Genomic DNA, 26249 nt, shown 5'->3' with positions numbered 1-26249 from the left:
ACCATCTCATCTTCTGTCATCCCCTTCTCCTCCTGCCTTCAATCCTTCCTAGCATCAGGACTTACCTTGTGGCTCAGCTGGTAAAGAATCTGCCTGCCATGTGGGAAACCTGGGTTCGATCCCTGAGTTTGGAGATCCCCTGGAGGAGGGCATGGCAACCCACTCCAACATTCTGGTCTAGAGAATTCCATAGACTATATAGTCAATGGGGTTACAAAGAGTAGGACATGATGGAGCGACTTTTACTTTCACTTTGTAATAATAAATTTAGTTCAATATGTTTTTAAAAATAGTTTTCTTGAAGTCATAAGGAAAATCCAGAAATTAAGTGTTTTACAGCAAGTTATTTTTACATATCCATTTAGTCACAGGGAAACAGCAAAAAGACTTTAGTAATAATGACATTTCAAGAATAAGCATATTCTACTAAAATGTTTGCTCTGAAAAATACTGATATTTTATTAAAATGTAAATTTCATTTACATAAAAACACAATCACTTTAATTAAAGCTGAAGTATTTTATGGAAGTACATAAAAGAGCAAAATTTACACACACATGACTGCTACTCTAATAAGACAAGACCCAACAGAGTCAGCCAGGTAACCACAGGGCAAAATTCAGGCAAGCCTTCTGTTTCAATCTAACAAGGATCTCCTTTCCTCCAGGTTCCAATAACACATTCATTTCCTTTGAAACCCCCACCAGCAGCATCATTAACGTTCATATTTCCACCAACATTCCTTTTATGACAACTTAGATATTTCTTTAAGAAGCTACAGGCATTCTTTACCACTCTCTTTTCTTCCTTCTGAGTCCTCATCTTCAGCATCTTTAATGTCCATATTTCTGTCAACAGTTCATTCAAGGCAATCGAGGCTTTTCCTATCATGCTCCACAAAATCTACTCAGCACACAATTTCAAAGCCACTTCTATATTCTTAGGCATTGGTTAGAGCAACACACCCACTTCTGTACTAGCTTCCCATGTCTGTATAGCACATTACACGTTCTGGTGGCATATAACAGAAGGAATTTTATCATCTTGAGGTCAGAAGACCAGAAGACCAAAATCAGTTTCACTGGTCTAAATATCAAGCTGTTAGCAGGGATGTTCCTTCTAAAGGCTCTAAAAGAGAATCTGTTTCCTTGCCTTTAGAAAGCTACCTGACTCCTTGTTCCTGGTCCTTTCCTCAATCTTCAGAGTGTACCAGTCTAACCTCTCCTTCACTCTCCCAACTTTCTTCTGCCCTCACCTTCTTAGCTCCCTCTTATGAGGAGTCTGTGATTATACGAAGCCCACCTGAGTAATTAAGCGACTGAACAACAACCTGGGTAACTGAAGATCCTTAAGTGAATCACATAAATAAAGTTCCTTTAGCCACCTAAGATGATACTGTCACAGGTTTTGGAAATTAGGACATGGATATCTTTGGGAATACTACTCAAACTCCCACAATGTATCACAAGAAGCATGAAATATGAAAGAAAAACCGGGCTTCCCGGGTAGCTCAAACAGTAAAGAATCTGCCTGAAATGCAGGAGACCTGGGTTCGACCCCTGGGTCAGGAAGATCCCCTGGAGAAGGGCATGGCAACCCACTCCAGTATTCTTGCCTGGAGAATTCCACAAACAGAGGAGCCTGGCGGTCTCCAGTCTATGGGGTCGCAAAGAGTTGGACACGACTGAGTGACTAACCCAACACAAAAGAAAAAGATATAAACTCAGCTTCATCAAACTTTTTAACTTCAAAGACACTGATTTAAAAAAAGAAAAGGCAAGCAACAAACTGGGAAAAACCTGTGAACAGTTATTCAAAGAACTTGTTTCTTATAGTATTTCATAATAAAAAGAGACAAAGTATTGCTAGTCCATCCAAAAATATGGATAAATCTCAGATTTATTAAGCTAGGGGAAAGAAGTCAGATAAAAAGGAAACATTATATAATTCCACTTATACATAAAAATGTTCCAGAAAATTCAAACTAACCTGTGTAATGACAGAAAGCAAAATCAGTTTGTCTGGAAAGTGGGGGAGGTGAGGAAGGAATTAACCGAATTATAAACAGGGTTTGGGGGTGACATATTCATTATCTTGAATGTGGTGATGGCTTCATGAGTACATACATGTGTCAAAACTCATCAAATTATGCGTTTACCTAAATAAAACTAAATTTTTAAAAAAATTTAAAAATTAGGACATGGAAATGAAGCAGAGAAATTAAAACCTGAAACCTATTTTCCTGGTAGAATCTTAATAAACACTCTAGAAACAAAGTAAAGAATCCCAAAGACAACGTGAAAGATAAAACGAGGTAACACCGACACTACAGTATAGTTCAAAACACATACAGTATATATCTTTGTCTTTGGCTCCAGTTCCTGGCAAGTCCTTAAGTTTCCTCAGTGACAGAAATGTCTTTTGTTACTCATTCTCTGACACCAACCAGGTGTCCTAAAATTCAATTCTGATAACCAGAGTTAGTTTCAGAATGTGCAAGTTAAAGGTACAAACCTTCAATTTTGACACTAACTCTGTCAAAGTCCCTTTTCAACCAGGAGTGACTCAAAGTGGTATCTACACAGCTTCAGGATGAGGGCTGGTCACCGGAAAACCTTTCCCCTCCACCTTTCAATCTCCAGGGAAGGGAGAGGGGCTATAGATTATGTTTAATCACACAAGCCAAAAGTTTAATCAATTACCCCTAACTAATGAGATATTAATAAAGACACTAAACTGTGAGGTCCACAGATGCACCAATATAGTAGGAGGTGTCATGCTCAGAGAGCACTGAGGAGAGGGCATGGAAGCTCTGTGTAGCCCCTGCCCCTACCCCAGACCCTGCCTATTCCTCTTTCATCTGGCTGTGTCTGGTTTGTATCCTTTATAATAAAAGTGTAAATACAGAGGTCTCAGTGAGTTCTGTGAATCATTCTAGGAAATTATCCAATACTTCAGTTGTAGAAACCTCTGAATTTGTAACCAGTTCAGACAAAAGGGCAGGTAGCCTGGTAGGCTGCAGTCCCTGGGGTCGCTAAGGGTCGGACACGACTGAGCGACTTCACTTTCACTTTTCACTTTCACACATTGGAGAAGGAAATGGCAACCCACTCCAGTGTTCTTGCCTGGAGAATCCCAGGGATGGGGGAGCCTGGTGGGCTTCCGTCTATGGGGTCACACAGAGTCGGACACGACTGAAGTGACTTAGCAGCAGCAGCAGCAGCAGCGGCCTGGTGATCACACTTGTGACTGGTATCTCAAGTAAGGGCAGTTTTGTTGGGAACCTTGCCATTTAACTTGTGGGATATAACACTAACTATAGTTAAGTGTCCAAACTGAATTAAACCGAACTGTAGGTGACCAGAAAACTGGTGCTGGAATATAGACATTCAGTTCAGTTCAGTCACTCAGTCGTGTTTGACTCTTTGCGACCCCATGAATCACAGCACGCCAGGCCTCCCTGTCCTTCACCAACTCCCAGAGTTTACTCAAACTCATGTCCATTGAGTCGGTGATGCCATCCAACCATCTCATCCTCTGTCATCCCCTTCTCCTCCTGCCTTCAATCTAGACATTAAATGTGGAATTTAGAAAGATTTCTGATGAAAGAATAAAGGAAAAGGGTAGTGGCACTCAGTTTCCACTGAACTTCACCACCACTCCTATCCTCCCCAACACCATAAAAAAAGAAAGTTCAGGACATATTTTGTAATTTTATGCTTAAAAAAAATTTTCTAAGCAGACTGATAATCAAAAAAAACTTTACTAGCTTATGAAGTACATTTATTTTCACCTTCTAAAAGACTGTCTAATGAATTTCTGACTTAAAAAAAAAACAAACATTTCAACTCTCAGATGGCAAGATACACACCAACTTAGTCAGCCAAAAAGAATGATCCAGATGTGCATGATCCATCATAACACTGAGACACTGTCAGGAAATCAACACATCTGGGCTCTAGGTCAAACAAACCTCAGTAGGCAATACTATCTTCAGCAAATCACCTTCTCACTAACAGACATTTACTCATTTCAAAATGACAGCACAATAATCTCATGCTGGATGGCTACCCTAGTCCCATCTCTGTGTAAACCAGCTCCAGCTGGAAAGAACTGCTTACAGTGTGTATATGACAAGAAACCAGGCCAAACAGAAGGGAGAGATGTAGAGAAGGACAGAGAGACAGAGGAAGGTGGGTGCTTGTAACTGGAAAACTAACCCAGTTCTGTTTGGTTTGCTATGTCACTTCTATGGGTCACAGCAAAGATTTAGCACGTGGTGACAGATAAGAAATTCAGTCTTTTCCACTTTGCAGCACAGCTGAAAGCAAAACCAACACCTGAACATAATTAGTCAACCACAACGCTCCCCAACTGGTGTAATCAAATTATCTAAATTAGGATCTAGTTACTCCTGTGCATGTTCACCCCAAGCTGAAGTGAAATAGCCCCAAAAGAGAGGCGAGACGCCCCTTCTAGGAAAGTGATATTCTCCACTAAGTCACTAGTCAAAATAGTACAACCAGTTCAGGCTACAATATAACTTGACTACCTAAAATAGCAAACAATATATCATTAATGCCATAAGAAAAATAGTCAAGCCAGAAAGACGTCTTCAGGATCACCATATTCTCAAAACCAGCAGCACATCCACTTATTCCAATCAAGCATTGGGGCAAATCTCTTTGAGGCAAATGAGGTGATGCAACACCACAGCCAAATTATCTAAAAGAGCAGCCAAAACACGCAAAGGGAAAACCCAAGAGTCATTCCGAAGATTCTTTTTATACACAGCAGTTAATTCAGTTAACCCTGGTGACAAGTGGGGAATCACGTCACAAGGCTCCTGAAGCAAAGAGCCAACTCATTGGAAGAGACCCTGATGCTGGGAAAGACTGAAGGCAAAAGGAGAAGAGGGTGGCAGAGGATGAGATGGTGAGATAGCATCACCGACTCAATGGACACGAATTGGAGCAAACTCCAGGAATGGAGTTGCAAAGAACTGGAAGTGACTTGGCGACTGAAAAACAGTCATTCCAAACCATGGGAGGGGCAGGGCAGGAAAGTTTGAAAACGCACAGTCAATACTATAGGAAAAACACCAATTTTCTTCACACTACAAAGTACAATATGTAATACTTTATAAATCCCTAACACTACCACCTTCCAACTGCCTGTGGATAGTAAAAGGCATGGGTGGGGTAGGGCGGACCCTTCTGCCATAGCTATAAAAATGGAGTGTAACAATGGTTTTAGTAAGCAGCAAAGGAGGGGAAAGGAGGGTATGTGAAAAGAAGAGCCTAGGGAATGACATGTCTATTTCAAAAAAGTCAGAAAGGAGTTAAACTCCAAACTCTTTCCAATGGTATTCCTGTTTAGTAACTGTGATTCAAGCGGGAAACCCTACATTATCAAAAAGTAAACTATGATTATAATATGCTACATTTTAAAAAGCAAAGTATATATTATTAAAACAGTCATATCAAAAACACTGAAAAAATTTTCCTACTATTCGGAACATATTCTGTGGAATTTATATATTTATTTTTGTATTTATAATAAATAAGGTTATACTGATATTGGAGCTAAAATTGCTAATTTCTATAACAAATATATTCAGAAAAGTCAGAAATCCTTAAAAGCAAGATTTGAGGGTGTAATATAGATAAATATACATTATTATAAAAATACATACTATATACCTATCTCGGAGAAGGCAATGGCAAGCCACTCCAGTACTCTTGGCTAGAAAATCCCGTGGATGGAGGAGCCTGGTAGGCTGCAGTCCATGGGGTGACTAAGGGTCGGACATGACTGAGCAACTTCACTTTCACTTTTCACTTTCACACATTGGAGAAGGAAATGGCAACCCACTCCAGTGTTCTTGCCTGGAGAATCCCAGGGACAGGGGAGCCTGGTGGGCTTCCGTCTATGGGGTCACACAGAGTCGGACACAACTGAAGTGACTTAGCAGCATATACCTATCTTGCCTTGAGAATCCCATGAACAGCATGAAAAGGCAAAAAGATACGACACTGAAAGATGAACTCCCCAGGTCGCTAGGTGCCCAATATGCTACTGGAGATCAGTGGAAAAATAACTCCAGAAAGAATGAAGAGACGGAGCCAAAGTAAAAACAACGCCCAGTCATGGATGTGACTGGTGACGAAGTAAAGTCCGAAGCTGTAAAGCGCAATATTACACAGGAACCAGGAACATTAGGTCCATGAATCAAGGGAAATTGGAAGTAGTCAAACAGGAGATGGCAAGAGGGAACATCGACATTCTAGGAATCAGAGAGCCAAACTGGACTGGAATGGGTGAATTTAACACAGATGACCATTATCTCTATTACTGTGGGCAAGAATCCCTTAGAAGAAATGGAGAAGCCATCATAGTCAACAAAAGAGTCCAAAATAGAGTACTTGGATGCAGTCTCAAAAACGACAGAATGATCTCTGTTCACTTCCAAGGAAAGCCATTCAATATCATGGTAATCTAAGTCTATGCCCTGACCAGTAACGCTGAAGAAGCTGAACGGTTCTAAGAAGACCTACAAGACCTTCTGGAATTAACACCCCAAAAAGATGTCCTTTTCATTATAGGGGACTGAAATGCAAAAGTAGGAAGTCAAGAAATACCTGGGGTAACAGGCACATTTGGCCTTAGAGTACAGAATGAAGCAGGGCAAAGGCTAACAGTTTTGCCAAGAGAACGCACTGGTCATAGCAAACACCCTCTTCCAACAACACAAGAGAAGAATCTACACATGGACATCACCAGATGGTCAACACCGAAATCAGACTGATTATATTCTTTGCAGCCAAAGATGGAGAAGCTCTACACAGCAAAAACAAGATCGGGAGCTGACTGTGGCTCAGATCATGAACTCCTTATTGCCAAATTCAGACTTAAATTGAAGAAAGTAGGGAAAACCACCAGACCATTCAGGTATGACCTAAATCAAATCCTTTATGATTATACAGTGGAAGAAAGAAATAGATTGAAGAGATTAGATCTGATAGACAGAGTGCTTGAAGAACTATGGACAGAGTTTCCTCCTCCACTACAGGAGGCAGTGATCAAGACCAGCCCCAAGAAAAAGAAACACAAAAAGGCAACACGGTTATCTGAAGAGGCCTTACAAATAGCTGTGAAAAGAAAGGAAATGGATGGCAAAGGAGAAAAGAAAAGATATAACCATTTGAATGCAGAGTTCCAAAGAATAGCAAGGAGAGATAAGAAAACCTACCTCAGCAATCAATGCAAAGATGCAGAGGAAAACAATAGAATGGGAAAGACTAGAGATCTCTTCAAGAAAATGAGAGATAACAAGGGAACATTTCATGCAAAGAGGGGCACAATAAAGGACAGAAATGGTATGGACGGAACAGAAGAAGAAGATATAAAGAAGAGGTGGCAAGAATACACAGAAGAACTGTACAAAAAAGATCTTCATGACCCAGATAACCACTATGGTGTGACCACTCACCGAGAGCCAGACAGCCTGGAATGTGAAGTCAGGTGGGCCTTAGGAAGGATCACTACGAACAAAGCTAGTGGAGGTGATGGAATTCCAGTTGAGCTATTTCAAATCCTAAAAGATGATGCTGTGAAAGTGCTGCACTCAATATGCCAGCACATTTGGAAAATTCAGCAGTGGCCACAAGACTGGAAAAGGTCAGTCTTCATCCCAATCCCAAAGAAAGACAATGCCAAAGAATGCTCAAACTACCGCACAATTGCACTCATCTCACACGCTAGTAAAGTGATGCTCAAAATTCTCCAAGCCAGGCTTCAACACTAAATGAACCGTGAACTTCCAGATGTTCAAGCTGGTTTTTAAAAAAGGCAGAGCAACCAGAGATCAAACTGCCAACATCTGATGGATCATTGAAAAAGCGAGAGAGTTCCAGAAGAACATCTACTTTTGCTTTATTGACTATGCCAAAGCCTTTGACTGTGGATCACAATAAACTGTGGAAAATTCTGAAAGAGATGGGAATACCAGAACACCTGACCTGCCTCTTGAGAAGTCTGTATGCAGGTCAGGAAGCAACAGTTAGAGCTGGACATGGAACAACAGACTGGTTCCAAATTGGGAAAGGAGTACATCAAGGCTGTATATTGTCATCCTGTTTATTTAACTTATATGCAGAGTACATCATGAAAAATGCTGGACTAGATGAAGCACAAGCTGGAATCAAGATTGCTGGGAGAAATATCAATCACCTCAGATATGCAGATGACACCACACTTACGGCATAAACCAAAGAAGAACTAAAGTCAAAGAGGAGAGTGAAAAGGCTGGCTTAAAACTCAACATTCTGAAAACTAAGATCATGGCATCCAATCCAATCACTTCATGGCAAATAGATGGAGAAACAGTGGAAACAGTGGCAGACTTTACTTTTGGAGGCTCCAAAATCACTGCAGATGGTGACTGCAGCCATGAAATTAAAAGACGTTTGCTCCTTGGAAGAAAAGTTATGACCAACCTAGATAGCATATTAAAAAGCAGAGACATTACTTTGCCAACAAAGGTCCGTCTAGTCAAAGCTATGGTTTTTCCATTAGTCATGTATGGATGTGAGAGTTGGACTATAAAGAAAGCTGAGTACTGAAGAATTGATGCTTTTGAACTGTGGTGTTTGAGAAGACTCTTGAGAGTCCCTTGGACTGCAAAGAGATCCAACCAGTCCATCCTAAAGGAAATCAGTCCTAAATATTCTTTGGAAGGACTGATGCTGAAGCTGAAACTCCAATACTCTGGCCACCTGATGAGAAGAACTGACTCATTCTAAAAGATCCTGATGCTGGGAAATATTGAAGGCAGGAGGAGAAGGGGAAGACAGAGGATGAGATGTTTGGATGGCATCACCAACTCAATGGACATGAGTTTGAGTAAGCTCCGAGAGTTGGGGATGGACAGGGAAGCCTGACCTGCTGCAGTCCTAGGGTTGCAAAAGGTGGACATGACTGAGCGACTAAACTGAGCTGAACTGAACTGATACCTATCCTGAGTTAAAGAAGTAACAATATTAAACAAACAGAAAATGTTTACATTTATGCTATTCATCTTAAGTGTAAGACAGTGATATTCAACCATTTCCCCCAACAGAATGTTCTGCAAATGAAATCTTATGAAACTACAATATTTGAAAGATATCAATGATATTATTAGAGGTATTTTGAGCTATATTTACTTACATAAAAAGAATTAAGACAACAATGTGGCTGTCTAATAAATACAAAAATAGTCATGAGTTTTAATCAGTTTCAGCAATTTATTTCTGTATTAATTGGGTTAGAGTATATTAAGAAAATCCTGTACGTAAAGGTAAGTACCTCAATAAGAAATTTTTGTAAAACATAATGGAACAATTCAATCCAAAGCTAAATCACTAACAGTTTCGAACTGTTAACTTATTATAAATGTGTAAAACTAAATACACAAAATTTTAAATGTGTACTAATACTGTGTATAATACAACATGCTTGAGATATTTACCAATTTATTAACTACAAATGACTATATATACATTAATGACAAAGCCAAAAAAGAACAGAGAAGCTAATATGTATCTGAGTCTTATCCACATTTAGCTGAGCCTATACCCACCAGTCCCCTCGCCTATGCAGCAGAGTCACCATTCTCACAACTTTACATACAGAATACATCCAGTGGGAAAACTTCCTTAAAAAACACTGGTGAGTTTGAAACTTTGTTTCAAATGACACTGAAAAACAAAAAAGAGCTCCTGATATCCAGGAACTTGCCTAGTACTATCAGCTAGGGTTGGTTTTCTTTCTTGAACATGATTGTACAGAACATCTGCATTATACATGGCCATTCTGATCAGGATGGACCACTCGGTAATCATACCTGAACACAGGCAAAATATGAACACTGTCCAAGCCACGAAACACCAAACATTCTCCGCCTTCACAGAAAGTGTGAGTGAATTCTGGCTTCTTCAACAATCACAGCTTTAATCTCACTATATTCTGCGCTCCCTATACATAAGATTTATTGATACCAAGCCATAAAACTGTTCCTATTTCTTGACAGTATCTAATCCAGAGTGGACTTCTGCTACCATGAAACATCCTACAATCACTCAGACAAAGGCTCAATCCTTTCAGTCCTTCCTAACACCCTCTTCCTGGCACCCCATGGTCTTCCACTGTGTGTATTCTCCCTTGATGCAGTGAGTGATACACCCAACATGTCCAGCTGCAAGTGTGTTTCTGGTGCCCTTTGCTGGAGAGCACTGATAATGTATTTAGAAGAAATAGGCAGTGCTTTTAAAAAGCTGCTCTGACAGCACAATATACTAGTAGTGTCTGACACTTTAAAATTTGATATACCATAGCTGTTTTGTAAATTTGTAAACATTAAAACTCAGTGTAGTAACTGATTCAAGCTAGAATCAACAGATGATAAAACTGTTGGATGAAAATTTGGTAGGAAACATATTCACATGGCCTCAAAGTATCACCCTCAAGTTACCATAAACAATAAGGGAGAAGTACCTTAACAATGAAGAAATCTGACCATCACCACCTTGAGAAAATGAGCAAACTTATCATGAATAATAATGAACCAAACTGGTATGTGTGATACACAAGAAAATCATTCTGAATACTGATACACTGAAAAGCATACTTTATCAACTATGCTGTAGTACTGTCAAAAATATTTTAACCTGAATCCAATCATGAGGAAATATTCAGAAAAATCTGAGAATGTGAAGCTGTCTACAAGGCAACTAGCTGGAGGCTTTAAATAAAAAGTCAGTGTCATAAAATACAAAATAAAGGCAAGACAAATGTTTCAAATTAAGAGCGACTTAAAAAAAAAAAAAAAACATTACAGCTAAATATAATGAGTGATCCCAGATTAGATCCTAGGCTGGGCAGGCAGCAGATGGGGGTGGGGATTATTAAAAAAAAAAAAAACTTTAGAAAACAATTAGGAAAATTTGAAAGTAGACAGTATTATTAGATTTTTATCAAATCAAGGCTAATCTTCACGGGTATAATAATGATACTATTGTTATACATTTTCAAAAATTTTATTTTTACATCATACATACTCAGTATTTGGAAGTTAAGTGTTAGAATATTTAAAACTTTTTTCCTTCCAGTTTTGAGATATAGTTGACATATGTATCTATGAGGAACGCTAAGAAGCACAAGCTGGAATCAAGATTGTCAGGAGAAATATCAATAACCTCAGATATGCAGATAACACTACCTTTACCACAGAAAGTGAAGAGGAACTAAAAAAGCCTCTTGATGAAAGTGAAAGAGAAGAGTGAAAAGGTTGGCTTGAAGCTCAGCATTCAGAAAACGAAGATCATGGCATCTGGTCCCATCACTTCATGGGAAATAGATGGGGAAACAGTGGAAACAGTATCAGACTTTATTTTTTTGGGCTCCAAAATCACAGAGGATGCTGACTGCAGCCAGGAAATTAAAAGACGCTTACTCCATGGAAGGAAAGTTATGACCAACCTAGACAGCACATTAAAAAGCAGAGACATTACTTTGCCAACCAAGGTCCGTCTAGTCAAGGCTATGGTTTTTCCCGTGGTCATGTATGGGTGTGAGAGTTGGACTGTGAAGAAAGCTGAGTGCCAGAGAATGGATGCTTTTGAACTGTGGTGCTGGAGAAGACTCTTGAGAGTCCCTTGGACTACAAGGAGATCCAACCAGTCCATTCTAAGGGAGATCAATCCTGGGTGTTCACTGGAAGGACTGATGCTAAAGGTGAAACTCCAATACTTTGGCCACCTCATGCAAAGAGTTGACTCACTGGAAAAGACTCTGATGCTGGGAGGGATTGGGGGCAGGAGGAGACAGGGACGACAGAGAATGAGATGGCTGGATGGCATCACCGACTCTGTGGACATGAGTTTGAGTGAACTCCGGGAGTTGGTGATGGACAGGGAGGCCTGGCGTGCTGTGATTCATGGGGTCGCAAAGAGTAGGAAACGACTGAGCGACTGAACTGAACTGAACTGACATATGTATCATAAACTTACCATAGAAGTTTAAGATGCATGGCAAAATGATCTGAATTACAAATATCATGAGATGATGTTCGTGACCATACACCATCTCCTACAGTTGCAAAATTAAAGAAACAGGAAAAAAAATTTCCTTGTGATGAGAACTCTTAGGATTTACTCTCTTAATAATTTTCATATGTAACACACAGTGCTGTTAATTACATTTATGTTGTACCCTATATCCCTAGTACTTCTTTTTCTTATAACTGGAAGTTTATATCTTTGGACTGCCGAAGGAAATGGCAACCCACTCCAGTGTTCTTGCCTGGAGAATGCCAGGGACAGGGGAGCCTGGTGGCCTGCCGTCTATGGGGTCGCACAGAGTCGGACACGACTGAAGTGACGTAGCGGCAGTAGCAGCAGCATCCAATTAGCCTCCCCACCTCTGGTAACCACAAATATGATCGTTTCTATGTATGTATGCTTGTTTTTGAAGTGTAATTGAACTACAGTACTGTGAACGTTCCTTTTAATACATGAATCAATATTTCTATACATTTCAGAATGATCACCATGTAAGTCTAGTTACAATATGTCACCATACAAAGATACTACATAGTTATTGACTATATTCCCCACAATGTTCATTTCACAGCCATAACTCATTTCTTTTACAACTGGAAATTTGTACTTCTACTGGAAAAGACTCTGATGCTGGGAAAGGTTGGGGGCGGGAGGAGAAGAGGATGACAGAGAATGAGATGGCTGGATGGCATCACCGACTCTGTGGACATAAGTTTGGGTGAACTCCGGGAGTTGGTGATGGACAGGGAGGCCTGGCGTGCTGTGATTAGTGGGGTTGCGGAGAGTCGGACACGACTGAGCGACTGAACTGAACTGAACTGAAAGACTGATGCTAAAGCTGAAACTCCAATACTTTGGCCACCTCATGCGATGAGTTGACTCACTGGAAAAGAGTCTGATGCTAGGAAGGATTGGGAGTGGGAGGAGATGGGGACGGCAGAGAATGAGATGGCTGGATGGCATGACCGACTCGATGGATATGAGTTTGAGTGAACTCTGGGAGTTGGTGATGGACAGGGAGGCCTGGCGTGCTGTGATTCATGGGGTCGCAAAGAGTCAGACATGACTGAGCGACTGAACTGTACTGAACTGAATCTCTTTCACCTAGTTCTTTCCTCCAATCCCCACCCCTTCTGGCAACCAACTGTTTGCTCAAAACTTACTTTCTAAATGTGTAATCAAAAGAAGAGTCAATGTATATATGTAAATGTAGATATGGATATGAAGAGAAAAAGAGATACACACTAGAAAAAAATATGGCAAAATGTTAAGAATTGGTTGTGTCTATGTGATGGGTATACAGGTTTCATTAAAACAGTTTCTCAACTGTTCAGTTCAGTTCAGTCGCTCAGTCGTGTCCGACTCTCCGCGACCCCATGAATCACAGCACGCCAGGCCTCCCTGTCCATCACCAACTCCTGGAGTTCACTCAAACTCATGTCCACAGAGTCGGTGATGCCATCCAGCCATCTCATTCTCCGTCGTCCCCTTCTCCTCCCGCCCCCAACCTTTCCCAGCATCAGAGTCTTTTCCAGTGAGTCAACTCGTCGCATGAGGTGGCCAAAGTATTGCAGTTTCAGCTTTAGCATCAGTCCCTCCAATGAACATCCAGGATTGATCTCCTCTAGAATGGACTGGTTGGATCTCCTTGCAGTATAAGGGACTCTCAAGAGTCTTCTCCAGCACCACAGTTCAAAAGCATCAGTTCTTTGGCGATCAGCTTTCTTCACAGTCCAACTCTCACACCCATACATGACCACGGGAAAAACCATAGCCTTGACTAGACAGACCTTGGTTGGCAAAGTAATGTCTCTGCTTTTTAATATGCTCTCTAGGCTGGTCATAACTTTCCTTCCAAGGAGTAAGCGTCTTTTAATTTCATGGCTTCAATCAGCATCCGCAGTGATTTTGGAGCCCAAAAAAATAAAGTCTGACACTGTTTCCACTGTTTCCCATGAAATGATGGGATCAGATGCCATGATCTTAGTTTTCTGAATGTTGAGCTTCAAGCCAACTTCTTCACTCTCCTCTTTCACTTTCATCAAGAGGCTTTTGAGTTCCTCTTCACTTTCTGCCATAAGGGTAGTGTCATCTGCATATCTGAGGTTATTGATATTTCTTCAGGCAATCTTGATTTCAGCCTGTGCTTCTTCCAGTCCAGCATTCCTCATGATGTACTCTGCATAGAAGTTAAATAAGCAGGGTGACAATATACAACCTTGACGTACTCCTTTTCCTATTTGGAACCAGTCTGTTGTTCCATGTCCAGTTCTAACTGTTGCTTCCTGACCTGCATACAGGTTTCTCAAGAGGCAGGTCAGGTGGTCTGGGATTCCCATCTCTTTCAGAATTTTCCACAGTTTATTGTGATCCAACAATCAAAGGCTTTGGCATAGTCAATGAAGCAGAAATAGATGTTTTTCTGGAACTCTCTTGCTTTCTCCATGATCCAGCGAATGTTGGCAATTTGATCTCTGGTGCCTCTGCCTTTTCTAAAACCAGCTTGAACATCTGGAAGTTCACGGTTCACGTATTGCTGAAGCCTGGCTTGGAGAATTTTGAGCATAACTTTACTAGCGTGTGAGATGAGTGCAATTGTGTGGCAGTCTGAGCATTCTTTGGCATTGTCTTTCTTTGGGATTGGGATGAAGACTGACCTTTTCTAGTTCCGTAGCCACTGCTGAGTTTTCCAAATTTGCTGGCATAAATTTTTATGAAAACCATATATAACTGCTTTAAGTATATAATTGCTTTCCTTTTCAATCTCATTTCCAATCACTGGGCTCCAACCTTATAGCTTTCTCTTAATAAGCCTAAGACTTATTCCCACAACGGGTTTTAAACTTATGGTGCCCTTCCTTGAATTGCTCTTTCCACCAAACACTCACAAGGTTCTCTCCATTCCTTTAATCAGGTCTTTGTTCAAGTGCCACCTCTTCAAAAACACCGCCTCTCAAAACCATTCCCCACCAAGCTCATCAGACCCCACTTGCATCTGAGCTCTACTCTCTTAATATGGGCACATCTAAGTTTCAAGGGTCTTGAAGCTTCTAAAACTTAGAGGATTGAAAAGAAAGGATATAGAATTATAAATACAAAATTAGAAATGAACATGAATACATATTAGAAATGTGAAAAAATAACTAAATACTTAAAAGACTGACAAATTCCATAAATAAATCCAGAAAAACAGCATTTTAAATGTCTGACAACTCTGTTATGCCATAGTTCCTATAGTTTTTTGTTGAGTACTCTTTCCTCGGGGCTTCCCTAGTAGCTCAGCTGGTAAAGAATCCACCTGCAATGAAGGAGACTCCAGTTCAATTCTTTGGTCAGGAAGATCCCCTGGAGAAGAGAAAGGCTACCAGAGTAGACAATCCAGAGGGAGACCTGGGTTCACTCCCTGGGTTGGGAAGATCCCCTGGAGAAAGACATGGCAACCCACTTCATTATTCTGGCCTGGAGAATCCACACAAACAGAGGAGCCTGGCAGGCTACAGTCCATGGGGGTCACAAAGAGTCGGTAATGACTGAGCGATTAGGCACAGCACAGCATTCTTTGCTTGGCTTTTCACGTGACAAAAGCTTATTGTTTCCTATACAGACATTCATTCAGTTCAGTTCAGTTCAGTCGCTCAGTCGTGTCCGACTCTCTGCGACCCCATGAATCACAGCACGCCAGGCCTCCCTGTCCATCACCAACTCCTCCATCACCAACTCCCGGAGTTCACTCAAACTCATGTCCACAGAGTCAGTGATGCCATCCAGCCATCTCATTCTCCGTCGTCCCCTTCTCCTCCTGCCCCCAACCTTTCCCAGCATCAGAGTCTTTTCCAGTGAGTCAACTCGTCACATGAGGTGGCCAAAGTATTGCAGTTTCAGCTTTAGCATCAGTCCTTCCAATGAACACCCAGGAATGATCTCCTTTAGAATGGACTGGTTGGATCTCCTTGCAGTCCAAGGGACTCTCAAGAGTCTTCTCCAACACCACAGTTCAAAAGCATCAATTCTTCAACGATCAGCTTTCTTCACAGACATTCAGTTCAGTTCAGTTCAGTTCAGTCGCTCAGTCGTGTCCGACTCTCCGCGTTAGGAGGATATAATTTAGTCTTTCCTCTAGCACAGTTGATCAAAATTTATTTTTTATTATTCAGGCTTATAAACTTCAAGTTTCACAACCTGTTCCTGGGAATGTCATGTAAATTTTTGAGAGAGTCGATAAATAGGAGAAAACTCTATGAATCCTCTTTCATATATAAACTTGAGATTTTAATTCAAAATTTTTTTTTCTTGTGCAGTAACCAATCTTACATACCCTAAATACCCTAAGGCATTCAGAGATGATAAACAATCATCAATGTCACTCTTGGTGGATTATGAGTTTTATGCTATATTCACTGATCAGAGAATTTTGTTTCAAATAAGTCATTTAAATATTTTTCCAGTATTTTCATATGATTGTTTGTTTCATTAACTGTATTATAAAAAAACCAAAAGCCTATTACTTTTGTTTATAATATAGTTTTTCCTCTTAAATGAATTACTACTTTTGTATGATCAGAACATTTTTATGTCACAATTCACTTTACAATATCAGAATAACTTTTTAATTATTCATGGCACATCTTTAACCATTTTTACTTCATATTCCATTAATTTAATCTGAATTTTATCTTAACTCTTAAATAAATGTAAATATAACAAAAGAATACACCTTTAACTTTACTTTCAAATCAGAAGTCTATCACTTCACACTTGCTTTACTAAAGTGCTCCAATAAACAGATGAAATCACATATTTTAATTTTATTAAATATGCTATTTCAACTAAAATAGGAAAAGCATTTGGTGATTATACACTAATACGTATTATATTATCAATTATTTTCTATACAGAAGGACCAACATGCTGAATGCATAGGATGAAAATGTAATCTTACAGTTTTAGATAGGTATATCTGCAAACGGTTCCACAGACTTGATTCCAACTCTGTACATTTCAAATTTCAAACCTGGTGTCTCCTCTGCTACGACTAGTATTAGTGTACTCATACTTTTAGCAGTGACCATCAAGGACACTTTCATACTGCATACGCCCTCTATGTACATTTCATACAGAATATGCCCTCCATGTATATTTTATACTGTATACGCCCTCTGTGTATATTTCATACTGCATATGCCCTCGGTGTATATTTCATACTGCATATGCCCTCGGTGTATATTTCATACTGCAAATGCCCTCTATGTATATTTCATACTGTTTATGCCCTTTATGTATATTCCTGTCATGATGCCCAGAGCCACTGGAGATAAGGACACCTGCCTACAATGGGAAAGTTAGCAGTAATTTAACATGGGCATGTTAAATTTAACATGGTCATGACTCATCTCCATATAAGTATATACCACTACACTCATATTAAATGAAATACACCCTCCACTCAGACTATTTTAGCCAAAACCAAACAAATTATCTGCTAATTATACCTACAAAAATCTTTAAATTTGTGTTGAAACATCTTTTCAGACATTTGCCAGGCATTAACTACATAACTGAATAAGAGAAAGAAGTGGTAATATTAAAAGAATTGCCCACTACTGCCACAGTTTTGTCCCAGGAATTCAAATCTTATGTGACATCAGGAGAAGAAGAAAAAAAAATTACTAACAAATTTCAAGAAGTGTAACAGCACATAAAGAATAGATCTGAAGATTTAAACTTTCAAAAAAAGTTTTTAAAAACTTTTAAACTTAGAAAATTTCAAAATAGGCAACAACAGGAATTTTTTAAACTTATTAAACTACTGAGAACATATACTAAATAATTATTTTTTAATGTTCTGGGTATTTTTCAAATTTCCCAACTGTGTATACTGTGAGTTAGGTTAAAACTATTACAGATCATCATAAGTTCACATTACAGTTTAGGGAAGAAACATGTTTTGATCAGAAATGAGGTTGTGCTGGGGTAGCAGTAAATGTAATGGGCAGGGGGCAGGGAGGAGGGGGTGTCTGGCATCCACTGACCTTAAATCAAACAAAATCAAGTGTTTTCTGACAAGACTATACTACAACATAGGACCTCCACCACCACCACACACACAGAGAAAGCTACTATAAGGATTTTATAGTACAAAACTACAATAAGCTAAAGTCCTCCTTAGCACTGAAACAAAAATATTAAAACATACTTTATTCTTTTTAATCTGAATCTCAAAATTCAAAGAAATTCAAAAGAAATTCAAAACCTAGGTGACATGTGTGAACAGAAGACAGTTTATATACTTTAAAAAAAAAATCACTAAAGCTTAAGATGTATCTCTCTTCATTAGTTTAACCCAATGAAACAAAATGAGTAAAATTACTATTTTAAAAGAGAGAAAAAAGTCCAATCCAGTAACCAGATTACATAACAGAAAAATGGATTAACTATGAAAGCATCAGTTACTAAAACAGCTGACTTACCCATAAAAAAAATCAAACCATTAAGAACAAAAAATCCATAAATCTAAAACCTCCCATCAAAAAATACTCCTGACCAAGATTATTTCACTGGTGAATTCTATCAAACAGTTAAGGAAAACATATATCAGATTTATACAAACTATCTATTTGGCATACAAATATTCTAGTATTACACAAAATAGAGGAAAAGCGTACAATTTCCAGTTCGGACCAAATTTTCAGCAAATCAAATGAATCTGATTTACATTCTGACAAAGTAAAGTTTATCTAGGAATGTAGGGTTAACATGAAAAATAATTCATGTAATTCAACCACATTAATAGTTTAAAAGAAAACCTATATGATTGTGGCAACAGATGCAGGAGTCAGTGATAAAATCAAATACCATCAATGATTTAAAACAGACAGACAAAACCAGTCAACAAAGAACTTTTTCATCCAGGTAAAGAGCATCTATGAAAGTCCTATCTACGATTATTAAAAAAAAAAAGACTGAAAGGAAGTAAAACTGTCTCTGTTCACATGACTGCTTTGTGTATGTAGAAAACCCTAAGGACTCTGCCCCCGAAAGGCGCTACAGACAGGAAACAGCGAGCACTGACACGTGGACAAACTATAACCCTTGCAAATCACTGACGGTAATGTAATTACGTAAAACGGTGAGGCCGCCAGGCAGATCAGTTTGGCAGTTTCTCAGAAAGCTAAACAAAGAGGACTGAGGTCCTTGTAACACTGAAGTTCACTGCAGCATTATTCACAACAACCAAGAAGTGAAGAGAAGTCAAGTGTTCAACAATAGATGAACAGATAAATAAAATGTGGAATGTTGCAATGGAACATTATTCAGCCAGAAAAAGGAAGGAAACTCTAACATATGATCCAACATAGATGTACTTTGAAAACATTATGCCAAGTGAAATAAGACCAACACAAAACAACAAATACTGGTGGAGATTCCACGTATATGAAATATCTAAAATAAGCAAATTTATACAGATGGAGAGGGCAGTATTCTTTTAGCTTTCTGTGGTTCATTTGTTTCCAGGATAAATTTCCAGCTGCTTGGCTGGGTCTAACTTCTGTCCTGAGCATCTGGAACCACACAGGAGGCTGGCACACACCCAAAAGCAAGGAAGCCACATACATACAACTCAGACACATTTTCAGGCTTCAAAGTATAACTTCTCTTCTGACTTTTACCTACTTTCAGTCATTTTCTGCTGCTTTTAAATAGTTTTTCTTTCAATATTTTATCAAGATTTGATCATTGCTATCTGAAGTTTTCTGTGAAAACCATAAGACATGTGATGACACCACTTTAATTTTCAATTTCACCATTAGCTGTGAAATTATAAGCAGATCACAGCCTCTGTGATCCTTACTTCTACCATCTGCCTCGTTAGTTAACCTTAGGACCAAAATATGATAACTAATATTAACAGGTACAGACAAGAGTTGATCAAAGATGTTATCGGGCATGTATATGAGATTAAGTGAATGGTTAAAACTGTTGTCTTAAAAAAAATAGACTAAACAGATTGGGAAACTGAGATAACAACTTCATTTACTATTTCAACAACTATTTACATGCATGTATCAACACAGTATTGCAGAAGACAACAGAGAAGTGAGTGGCCAAAAGAAGCAAAATACCAAATAATGGAAAAGGTAGGATAGGATGAGAAAAGGAAAGACACAGATGAGCAACTGGAACTTAGGCATATCTTGGGGATGATAGAGAACACTCTCATCAGCCTAACCAATGTCTACCTACCTGGGTAAGGTAAGAAAACTGGCTTAATTTCATTTGAGGAAGCAGAACTCTAATAGAAACAATTGTCAAACTGCAAGGTAAGTTCACTAGAAACTGAAAAACTGGATGAAGTGAAGTGAAGTAGCTCAGTCGTGTCCGACTCTTTGCGACCCCGTGGACTGTAGCCTACCAGGCTCCTCCATCTGTGGGATTCTCCAGGCAAAAGTACTGGAGTAGGTAGCCATTTCCTTCTCCAGGGATCTTCCCAACCCAGGGATCTAACCCGGGTCCTCCCACATTGGAGGCAGACGCTTTAACCTCTGAGCCACCAGGGAAGCCCTCAATTATAAATCAAACAAGCTCAGTGAGAATGGGAAGGACGGAGAAAGAGAAGAAGATATTTTTCAAGATTAAGTGTGATAAGACAGAGAACCTGACATGAAGTAAGTTCTGAAGGAGAAAGCTTTTAGGAAAACTTCTCTGCATAATGTGGTTACTACAGTAACTGTATTGGGAGAAAAAAAAAGTCAATACTACTGTGTGATAGCTTTCAGACATTTGTGCAAAAAACAGTGTGACATTTAGAATAATTCAAGTCCAGCTGAGCTTTCCTGAGTAAGATTAGAGAGCAGTGAAAGGCGCATCTGATGAAGAATAGTTTATACCCATATAACCCTGACCAATATCTCCAAGGTGCTATTAGAGATCAGAGGAGGGGCAAACTCTAGCACATTTGCTGAGAAGCTGGCCCCTGTAGAATAAGGCTGCCCCTACTGACTTCAGAGACAAATTAGTGGATTAACTAAAGGGCAATTCTTCAAACCCTTGTAAGAATAAGATGTCTCTACAAATAGTAGAACCTCATTTCAAGTATATATACTGAAAGAAGATTAATATGTATTCAATGATCACATTAGTAAGCTTACAGAAGAGAAGGGAAGGGGGAAAGAAGAGTGCGCAGAAGCCATTTTGCCTTAATTCAGCCGTAAAAGACGTCATCAAAATCCTCCTAATCACTGTATGTGACATGCAACCACAGGAGGAGGTGACTCTCTCGGCTAAACCTTTTCCTTATTTTTTATCACAGCTGAAAATTTAACACCACTATGAATGAGATGTCAGTTTTTATTTCCTTTTCCATTGCAGCATGTCAGTGGACAGTACAACACAAACTATAAACACATCAATGTAAAGAAGAGAGTCACCATCCAATGGGCATTTAAGTGACTATTCACCAGTGAACACTATGATTTAAAATCAACGAACCAAAAGAATATAAACGATCTCAGCTCTACAAAATTTCATTAGACTTTTTAAAAAGATACAAAAGTAAATTCCCCAAATACAAATCATTTGTTACACTGTATTACAATCTTATCATGACACAGAAAGCCAATCTACTAAGAGTAGTGACCCTCCACTGTTACATGCATTTCTCTAAAAAACTAAATTGGACAACATTATAGGCTAATACATTTTGAAATATGCATTCAATTGATTTTTTTAAAAATCCCACAATGTAAAAAACTAAAAAACTAAAATGGTTCCATAAAAATTAAAAAGGCACACACTCCATAGAGCAGAAGAAAAATATACATGCTCCATTTGTAGATTTACAAAGACATCAAAATACCACTGCTACAAATAATGTGCACAAGATTAAAATCAATAAGATTCTCAAAATCTACTTTCTCCTCACAGGAAAGATTAAAATGACCCTGATAAAACTCTTAGCCTAAAAAGCAATGATTTATTAAGGTACAAAATCAAATATGCAATAAATACCATGATAAACTATTTAGTTCTCCAATCCAAAATACTAACTATGAATTCATGAGACTTTTATCAGTATACATATCACACATAGCAAACGTTTTCATGGCAACATATGAGACCAAAACATACTGTTTTGCTTAAAACAATTAACTGAGGAACTGAAGCACAAATACAAGGCTAATTGCGTCCTTTGGGATTTGGTTGTCAAACACAAGAAATGTCAATGCTTGACAGTCCTGGGATAATTGAAACCTTGCCACAAACCTATACTATCAAATGAATATTTATTTAAATATAAATTTGAAATATGAAACCAAAAGCATAAGCAACTAAAGAAAAAAGATAAATTAGACTTCATCAAAATTAAAAATTTTTGTGCTTCAAAGGACACCAGAAAGAAAATGAAAAGACAATCCATAGACGGGGAAGAAAGTATTCACAAATCATATTATCTCATAAAGGGCTAGTTTCTAGAATATATAAAGAATGTGTATAGTTTAATAAAAAGACAACCTAACTAAAAAATGGACCAAGGATTTGGACAGACATTTCTCTAAAAAATATATGTAAATGGCCAATAAGCACAAGAAATAATGCTCATCATTAGTCATTATGGAAATGAAAATCAAAACCACAATGAAATGCCATTTTACATGCAACAGGATGGCTAAAATACAAACAAGATTGACAGCCTAACAATCAATGTCTGCAAGAATGTGGAGAAATTGGCACTCTCATACACTGTGGTGAGACTAACATCCATTTTAACAGTTCCTCAGAGTTATACACAGAGTTACTATACTGACTTGTAATTCTGTCCCTTATAAGCATACACCCAAGAGAAATGAAACTATAGTGCACATAAAAACTTACATAAGAATGTTCACTGCAGAAGCATTCCTAACAGCCTAAACTGATAAATGATAAATTCATCAACTGATAAATGGATAAATAAAATGAGGTATATAATGGAGTACCTTTGGTCATGAAAATGGATGATACACACTACCACACGGCTGAACTCTGAAAATATTAAGTGAAAGAAACCAGACACAAAGATGACAACATATGATTCCATTACAAGAAGTGTCCAGGGACTTCCTGGCAGTCCAGTGGCAAAGGCCCAATGCTCCCAATGCAGGGGGCCAGGTTCAACCCCTGGTCAGGGACCTAGATCCCACATGCAGCAAATATAAGAGTTTGTTCAGCAACTAAAGATCGTGTACATCACAATTAAGACTTGGTGGGCGGGAGAGGGGGAGAGAGAGAGACAAAGAAAGAAAGAGAAGTCCAAAATAGGCAATTCATAGAAAAAGTATATTACTTGTTGCCTAAGGTGTTAGAGGAGTGGAGACACTTCTAAAACTAGACAGCAGTGATGATTACACAACTCTGAAACTCTCAATATACTAAAAATTTGCTAAAATAAAATATATGCCAAAAATATATACAATACAAAGATTGCTTCACTCAAACTAACTCAGATTATTTACATCAATGGAGAAAAAATGGCCATAAATTACTTTTCTACTTAATAGGAAAGTGTCCGTTGTTTCAGTGGTGTCTGACTCTTTGTGACAAAGGACTGTAGCCCACCAGGCTCCTCTGTCCATGGAATTCTCCAGGCAAGAATAATGGAGTGGGTTCTTTTCCCTTCTCCAGGGGATCTTCCTGACTCAAGGCTCAAACCCAGGTCTCCCACATTGTAGGCAGATTCTTTACCATCTGGGCCACCAGGAATTCTTTTTTTCTACTTAATACATATCCAGAAATCAATTACCACATTTTCAGTAGTAAAACTTTGTATAAGAGATTTTTGCAGCATCATTTGCTCGTAACAATATTACATTTATTATAAATATTCAACAGAGTAGTATAATCTGTTGAATACTTATATCAACTATGATTATTACTGAATTTTTAAAATATCATTTGGTTGAAAATTTAGGTTTTCAAATACATTAAAAAGCATAAAAGAAATCAATGCTTATTATTAAATATCTCTTCATGTATCTAGGAAATTTTCTTAATCAAGCTACTAATTTTCTTAGTATTCATTCTTAAAAACATTTTATTGACTATTTAAAAGTCAAAAACTGTATATGCCACTTGATTAGCAACCAATGCCTCAGTACTTCCCTCTCATTGTTGATGTATATCTAATAATTTTTAAATCTATCATCAGTAACCAAAGCATTGTTAAACGTCTACATAGTCACCATAGCACAAGTAAAACACATTAGATTAATTCTACTTTCACTCAAAAATAAAAAATGTAAAGCACCATCTCATGAGATCAAAAGTTTATGATTTTGACTTATAGGCACTATCAAATATTCATACTAAAATGTTATTACTAAGAAACAGTGTAAGGTCTGATCAGAGTCTTCACATTGGCTTATTGTGATGAACTGGACCTAAGGTAAGGAGTAAAGTAAGGTATAGCTAAAGAATCTTGGTGTTTATGCTAGTATCAACAGCTAGTAACAGCTATTACAAAAATCTTATGAGAGGAAAATCCTGTTTCATTCACAAAATATATTAGTATGTCTTTCCATGAGACTATTAATTTCTTTGAATTCTTTTAATACTCAGCCTGCACACTAGAAGAATTTTCTTGGCACAAAGAAAGAATCAGAAGAAGATCAGAATAAGTATAAAAAGAAGAAATTCAAGTGCCAGGTAAAAATTAAAAGAAATATGCTATAATTTACACGGGCTATTATTATAAATGTCATTAATGTAATATACATGTAAACTTGAGTAACATGCAAAGTATTTAACATGGAGAATACAGACTTACCAAATATTTGATAGCCTTTAAAAAATCTCACTGATGGTTGAGACTCCCTAAAATAATTAAAAAATAAACAAATATATGAGGAGTAATTTCTCAACTTCATAAGTTACCCCTGATCTATAAAGTCTACCCGGGAATCCCATTTACATAATAGCAATTTGTTTTTCCACACTACTTTAAAATCCAAAGCACGTGCTGAACTTTGCCAAATGATTAACAAAATTTTTCCTAAACTTATAAATAATTCAAGGTTTAAGTGGAAAAAAGAATGAATTATCAGGATATTGACAGCTCTATAACGAATCAGATCTTAAAAATTACAGACCAAGACAACAGCATGCTAACAATTTCTTAGAAAAGCATTCATATGTTAAAGGGTCCCTAATTATCACATACAATGTCAGCTCTACATTCTAGTATCTAGTTACCAACACCTTTTAAGTAGCAGCTGTTGCTGCTGCTAAGTCGCTTCAGTCATGTCCGACTCCGTGAGACCCCACAGACAGCAGCCCACCAGGTCTCCCGTCCCTGGGATTCCCCAGGCAAGAACACTGGAGTGTGTTGCCATTTCCTTCTAAGATGCATGAAAGTGAAAAGTGAAAGTGAAGTCGCTCAATCATGTCTGACTCTTCACGACCCCATGGACTGCAGCCTACCAGGCTCCTCCACCCACGGGATTTTCCAAGCAAAGTACTGGAGTGGGGTGCCATTGCCGTCTCCAAGTAGCAGCTAGAAAATGTAACTCTAGCACCTACAGAATTGGGGACAACGAAATAGAAGAGGCTTCCCTGATAGCTCAGTGGTTAAGAATCCATCTGAAAATGTAGGAGATGCAGGTTCCATCCCTGGGTCAGGAAGACCCCCCTTGAGAAGAAAATGGCAACCACCCTAGTATTCTTGCTGGGAAAACCCACAGACAGAGGAGTCTGGCAGGCTACAATCCACGGAGGTTACAAAAGAGTGAGACAAGACTTAGTGACTAAACAAGATAGATACTTCATAAAGTATTAAATTTTATTTAAAAAATTAGCATAAGGAAGTATTTTTAAATCTACCCTATGTTGATACTAAAACAAATTAAAAGATTTCAAAGAAAGGCATAAACTTACAAATTAATTTTACGACTTACAAAAGATAGTTGTAAATAATTTTATAATAAACATAGTATGTATCTTTTCTGTCAAATTTCAAGTCAAAATAATTTTCAAAACAAAGTTTAAAAATTCAAGATTAAGCACTAAATATTATAGTGCTCTTGTGATTTGCCAGGCACATTGCTCAAGATTTGAAAAAGGTTATACATCTCTTTTTTAATCACCTTATTCGCTCTCCATTAGATTACAAAACCAAGC

The 26249-nt window shown here is 38.3% G+C and overlaps 1 protein-coding gene across 4 annotated transcripts in view; it reads right to left on the bottom strand.

Moving 5' to 3' along the window:
• Positions 1-26249, bottom strand: part of FBXW7 (F-box and WD repeat domain containing 7) — a 236333-nt gene that overhangs the window by 142447 nt on the left and 67637 nt on the right. For 2 of the 4 annotated variants that reach the window (XM_055405031.2, XM_055405033.2), the window contains exon 2: positions 24901-24947. The exons of the other annotated variants lie outside the window; for them this stretch is intronic. The gene's annotated coding sequence lies outside the window, so the exon portion shown is untranslated. The remainder of the gene's footprint in view (positions 1-24900; positions 24948-26249) is intronic. 4 annotated transcript variants of the gene reach the window in all.

The sequence above is a fragment of the Moschus berezovskii genome, chromosome 19, assembly GCF_049115385.1.
Source record: "Moschus berezovskii isolate FMDL1 chromosome 19, NW_MosBer_1.0, whole genome shotgun sequence".
NCBI classification, from domain to species: domain Eukaryota; kingdom Metazoa; phylum Chordata; class Mammalia; order Artiodactyla; family Moschidae; genus Moschus; species Moschus berezovskii.
This window is presented reverse-complemented; position numbering and strand designations above follow the sequence as displayed.